Raw genomic sequence first — 6,887 nt, forward strand, 5'->3', positions numbered from 1 at the left:
ATACATATAAGATTTCGTATCGAATACATTACTTTTGATGTTTGAGTTGTAACGACGTTGCAGCTAATTTGCATATTATGATATATGTCATACTTTTCGTATTATTCATAGTTGAATTATAATTTATAAATATTTTAAATAGATTATTTGTTATAATTTTGTGATTTAACGTAATTTTTATAATTATTTTTTATTTTATACTATCTTAAAATTCTTGAAATTAGGAAAATTTAAAGATTCGTGGGACTTACGCCCCATGTCTCAGGGCTTACGCCTCGCCTCGTCAGAGGTAAAACGCCTCGCCTCACGCCCCTGCCTTTTAAAACATTGCGATAAAGAACCAAGTTCTTTAGTAAATAATACGGACACTCAAACTAACAAAGAGTTAGTGACTGTTTCCACCGCTTGAACCTGTGACCTTTAGGTCATACGGAGATAACTTCACTGTTGCTCCAAATCTCCCCTTCTTTAATAAAAAATACTAAAAAGTTTATCCTCGACTATACTATATGGAAACATATACTAATGAAAACTAATAGGATCTTTATCCTCTACTATATGTACTTTGAACACATTCATCCAATCAATTTAGAAAATTTCTCTATTCCTTTTATTTTTCTGCTAATATATATTAATTAATAATGTATGTAATACTTCCCATCTTTCTTGAAAAGGGTATTTTTTGAACCTTTTAGAAATTAAATCTACTCTCTGATTTTTTTTTTGGTGTTTTTTTGGGGGGAGGTGGTGGGGGGGGGGGGGGACTTATGACTTTGGAAGGGAATGAGTTGCATTTTCTCCTTTTTTTTACCAAAGATTTAGTGCTATATTTGGGTGACTTTGAAAGTGGAGAAGAACATAAAATATTCACCTCACTTGGTAAAGAAATAGTAGGGAAAGTCAAAGGTTGTCTTAGCTTAGATCTCTTTGTCAGCCTTTTTAGTAGCTACTCATGTGAAAGAATGAGATACTAGTCCTATTTTTAGCTGTCCACTTTAAAATATAATAAATATAATATTCTTTAACATCTAATATCCACAAATAGACATTTTTATTACATCTAGTATTTTCAATCTTTCATCATAATTGGAAATTTATTTTCTCATGTACTTAGTTTCATTAGAATAATCATACAAATAAATTTTATATAAATGCTACTCCAAAAATCAAACAACTTTTTCTTTGACTATAGTTCCTTTTTTGATTTTTACTTATAAAAAGCAAATGCATAGCCAAAATTTCAAGTTTGTGAATTCGAAATTTTAATTCTTTTAAGTTATTGGGTTCTGCAATAAAAATTTATACATAATCAATGAATTTTTAAAGATAAATACAAAGTTTGAACCAAAACTACCGGATTAAATCGAACCTGCAACGGACACTCATGCTCCGCCCATGATAAAAAGTTGTGATCATACGTGTAAATCAGTAAATATGTTACTTCTATTTCAATCAACTTAACAATTAATTTAAGATTTCATACCAAAGACTAGATGCGTTTACTTTCGTATGTTGAAACAAGTCACCCTACAACGCGAGAGGGTATAAATTTATGAATTCAAGATTTAGTCCTTTTATTTACTGAATTTTAAATTTATATATTGTAGATGTTCAATGAAGTTTTTAAAATAAATACATAGTTCAAATCAAGGTTAATGAATTCAATCAAACTCGTAACCTAAATTCTAATTCCACCCGTGCTTATAATATTTAATTGTAAAAATTGTGTGGGGCGCCCTATTTGGTCGCGGGATAATTTTACATAAATACAACTCGCACGTCTGATTTGCAACATAATAGCCCAGTTATAAATTTACAAATCTGTAGCCCAAAAATAGTCGGCTAATATTTGTAAAAAGAGTATTTTTTAGATTTTTTATTCGGCAACGGAGTTTAATCAGGATAATTATCTTATTTAGATGAAGTCATGAGATTTTCTAGTTCTTCTGTCGTATAATTTCTCTCCCAATTTGTCTTTACTGCTGCAAGTTGTCCCCCAATTTTTCGTTGATTCTACTTATATTGTAAAATTTAGAAACAATTGCTGCAAGTTCGTGATTTGGCTAAGAATCAACAAGAAAAGTAGATTTATACATGAATTATTCCAAAAAAAGGAAGAAAACATGAAAAAAAAATTAATTTGATTATACATACATGTATATGGAATGTACATGTATGTACATGTATATGGAATGTATATCAAAAGAATAAGAGAAAGAGAAGAAGAAGATAAGTGATGTTATGAACATATATACACATTTATATATAATTATATATATTTATACACATTTATACACAATTATACAATAATGTATAAGTGTGTATAAATAGTGGTTATACAATATTTATACCAGAACACATCTAATATTCAATATTACACCTCTATTTCAGTATCAAAATAATCAAAAGAGAGTTTTTCAGAGGAAGTTAGATCTGAAAATTAAAGAGGAGAGAAGATGGAGATGGAATTGTTTTATAAAAGAAGATAAAACTGGAACATCATCTAAAGAACTTGAAAAATGTCTGAATACAACACAAGACCTCTTTTTCATTCTTCGGTGACTTTACTGACTTCATCGTCGACCTATTTACCTTGAAATTTGAAGGAAAAAAATGGAGGATGTCTGCAACTCTTCAGCCTCTTTCCAGCAATTTGAGAAGAAACAAAAAATTATTAACGGAGGATAAACGCATTTTGTCTTAAAAAAATTCACATTGCACAAAAAAAAAGGATTGTTGTTATTATAGTATAGAAATAGCGATTTAGTCTCCTTGAGGAGATGTTTATTACAGTAATGGAAAGGCCTTCCTGTTAGGTTGAATGAGAGAATGACTGCTGCTTCTAAAAGAGGAAGAAGCATTTGGATATAGGTTTTGGTGAAAAGTTGAAGAAAGACAAAAGAAGGATAAAGGAGGCTAGGTTAACCAATGAAAATGAGCTATGCATTATTTGCAAAATGGGCCATGTCAGGTAAAGTTCCAAAATATGGGCTATTTTTTGTTCTGAAATTGGGCCGACTGATATAGAGTGTAATTCTGTCTTTGGTCGCCCCCATTTAACCTATACCCATTTTTTTAAAACTTTTAATTTGTACCCACTTTTTAAATAATTTCAGCCCCCTTTCTCCTCCTTCTCCTCCTCAAAGTTATATCCGCCTCTTCTTTCTCAAACTTCTCCTTCTCCCTTTTCTGCAAAAGTAAGGTATCAAACAGATCGCATGAGGTTATAGATAATCCTTAATAAAAAGGACTAAGAGATAGCAACGAAGATCCGAGTTGATATACAGTGTTCTAACACTGTGGTTGCACCATTTCTAGCTTAGAGAATGATACACGAGATATTTGCAGTGGTTGTATTAGTTGGATATGAGACGAAGGAGATTGCAGATTATGCTATGAAGCTTTTCTCTGGTTCAGTGACACTCTACAGTAGAACATAAAACTCTACTATTTCTAGACCAAGGCCTTATCCTGTGAAATGTACGTTGGTGCTCGGCAAGTGTGGTCGGGTGCTAGTCATGGCCCTCCAGTTTGGGTCGTGACATAAGTAATCATGCATGCAACCTTCCTGAGCACAAATAGTTCTTCCAGCACAAAAACTTCGCCAGTTACAAACAAAAACTTCAGTTCTAGAGCTGAAGTTCGACAGTTACAAAACAAAAACTTCAGCTCTAGAGCTAAAGCTTACAAACAAAAACTTCAGCTCTAGAGCTGAAGTTCGCCAGTTACAAACAAAAACTTCAGCTCTAGAGCTGAAGTTCTAGAGCTGAAGCTACAATAAAAAACTTTAGCTCTAAAGCTGAAACTTACAAACAAAAAGTTCAGCTCTAGAGCTGAAACTCGATAGTTAAAAAACAAAAACTTCAGCTCAAGAGCTGAAGCTTACAAACAAAAACTTCTCCAGTTACAAACAAAAGCTTCAGCTCTAGAGCTGAAGTTCGACAGTTACAAAACAAAAACTTCAGCTCTAGAGCTGAACTTCAGGCCCGACTACTAGAATGCTGAAGTTTTGCGCGATTGCCTTTGCTACTTCAGCCCCTTATGCTGAAGTTATGCAAAAAAGCGGGTACGCTTGCAATTTTTTTGCAAAGCGGGCACAAGTTAAAACGTGACACAAAAAGCGGGTATAGATGCAAATGCCCCCATTTAATTTTTTAAACAAAAGCAGCAGTAACAAAGAGGTCCTTAGGCCCGTTTGGCCATAAGAAAATTTTTACTTTTTTTCAGAAAATTTTCGCTTTTATTTCGAAATAAAAATTTTAAATTTCACTTGAAGTTGAATTTCGAAAATTTTCGGAAATTTGAAAAACTTCCAAAAACTATTTTTAAAAATTTTCACTTCACATCACTCGCAAAAATAGCTTCAAGTTATATTCATGTCCAAACACAACTCTAATTTTTAAATTCTATTTTCACTTTAAAAAAAGTTCCGCACCTTGGGAATTTCACAATTCTTGTGTCCAAACGCCTACTAAGACACCTTTTGACTTCCCCTAGGCCCCTACAAGTATTTCTTTACCTGCATGTTAATAAAAGTTGCAGGACAGAGCACCAATACTTCACAGTTTAGAAGTGGTACCTTATCAATATGAGTAATTATCGTGCAGGTAAAGAAATACTACAAAAGAGTTGGACCCAATCAATCTGACATGAGCCTACATGCCAAAACACCAAATCTCAAAAGAATAGTTAAATTCATCTTTCAAATCAAGAATATGAAATGAAATGATAGTGCATATATGGCAAAACTTCTAAAATTAATTTATTTTGAGAAATGTTTGTCTTTAATTTTTTTTTTCAAAAGTGTTTTTGGTGAGAAACAATTTGTGTTTGGCTAATTAATTTAAAAAGCAATTTGTGTTTGGCTAATTAATTTGAAAAGCAATTTATGTAGCAATTACTGTTGCTTTTCGAAAAAAACTATTTTTTTCTACTTCTTTAAAATTGCTTCTGCTTATACTCAAAAGTATTTTTAAAAAAGCTTGGCCAAACACTACAACTTTAAAAAAAAAATATTTTTTTTGAAAAAAAAAGTGCTTTTGGTCTTGGAGAAGCTTGGCCAAACAAACTAATAATATTGTTGCTTAATGGTTAACGAAGTGAGTGAATCACAAGATTTCAAGTTCAAATTTCAATGAAGGTAAAAAAAAAATTAGGTGATTAATTCTCATTTGTCCAATTGTTGATGGATAGAATTAGCTGATAGTTGTACTGGTAGAAATTCTTGAGCTGAGGATCTATTGAAAATAATCTCTCTACTCCTAGGGTAGGGGTGAAGTCCGCATATATACTATCTTCTTCAGACCTTATTATTCCTTGCTGGTTACTGTATTATTATTATTATACATACATAAAAAAATATTAATTGAAATACACGCAAACTGAACCGAAGACTATAAGAAAAATTGAAATGATAATCTTCTTATAAGTTACCATGAGAAATCCGTGCATATGTAATAATGAGACTAGGGTATCGGGGAAAGACAAGAGGGTTATTGCCCCTGGCCCCTACTGTTGCCAAGTGCTAATTTTAGACATTACAATCACAATTGCACGTGGATAACATGTGCAGTCAGAAACATTAAATGAGATTGTTTTCCCAAAAATAAAAAATAAAAATTGTTTCCTTCTGATTATGGCGATGACTTCTGCCTCTTTGAACATGTGCATATGGCTTCCTTTTATTGATTTTAAGTGTTATATATATCAGATTCTATAAAAGATTTTTGTAGTCTATAAAAGTTTTTTCATAGTTTAATTTGTGATTACGTATTAATTATATTTTCTGTAAATTATTAATTAATATTTATCATAAATTATTATTATTATTATTTTATAGTCCACTTAATTATAATCGCAGAATTATCATTCCAGAATAACTTAATAAGTATAGCATTAATTAGGCTTTGATTTCATTTAGGGCATAGTTAATAAATATCAAAATTTCATGGCAAGATAACGTTAGTTTTAGTCTACCAATATGTGAACTTTATGACCTGTATAGAAGCTATTCATTCTAGTATTTCTTTTATTTCCAATTTTCGTATAGGGAGGAGTAACAAATTATTTTTAAAAATAAATTACTGACACTTCTCATATGATATTTATGAGGTCAATAAATGGAAGTTGAGGAGAAGATTAACACTCTTCACCGAATTAAAGGGGATGGGTTCCCATTAGGTTTTAGCAAATTAGCGCTCTTGGTTCAGGGGGCAGATGCAGCTTTATGTTACCGTAATTTTTCGTATTTTTCTTATCGCAGAATACAAATTTGTGTAACAAATAATATATATTAACGCATAACTTTAAAAATGTAATAGTAATCCTAAGAACCTTAAGTATTAAACTTGTAGAACTTAAATTATGGATCCCCTGAGTTCACTCTCTTCTATTGCCTTGGTTTTCATCTATTTATAGAATAATGAGGAATATGGATTTTCATTTAAAGGGAGAAGCAGGAAAAGGATACACTAAAATTAATTTCATAAAAGAAACACCATACCTATGTAATGAGATGAGCTTACTTTACAGGAAAATATCATAAAAAATGTTAGTGAGTTCTTACTTCCGTGAGTCTTTAATAGATATAGTTACTCGATATATGTACATGCAAGATGTAGTAAATACCTAATGACATTAGTTGAGATGTACACAAATTAGCTTGAACAGGGGCAGATCCCCCTTGACCTACGGGTTCACGTAAACTTAGTAGATTTTGTCCAAATAATATAAATGTGTTCAAAAAATTTACTAAATATCTATAAATATTTGAATGTGAACCAGTTACTATTGAAAATTTACTCGAGGTCGTTGCAGGAACCCATAAGTATTAAATCTTGGATCCGCCTTTGAGCTCGAACTGTTACATCTAAGTTTCAATAACGACA

The sequence above is a fragment of the Nicotiana tabacum genome, chromosome 8, assembly GCF_000715075.1.
Source record: "Nicotiana tabacum cultivar K326 chromosome 8, ASM71507v2, whole genome shotgun sequence".
NCBI lineage: Eukaryota > Viridiplantae > Streptophyta > Magnoliopsida > Solanales > Solanaceae > Nicotiana > Nicotiana tabacum.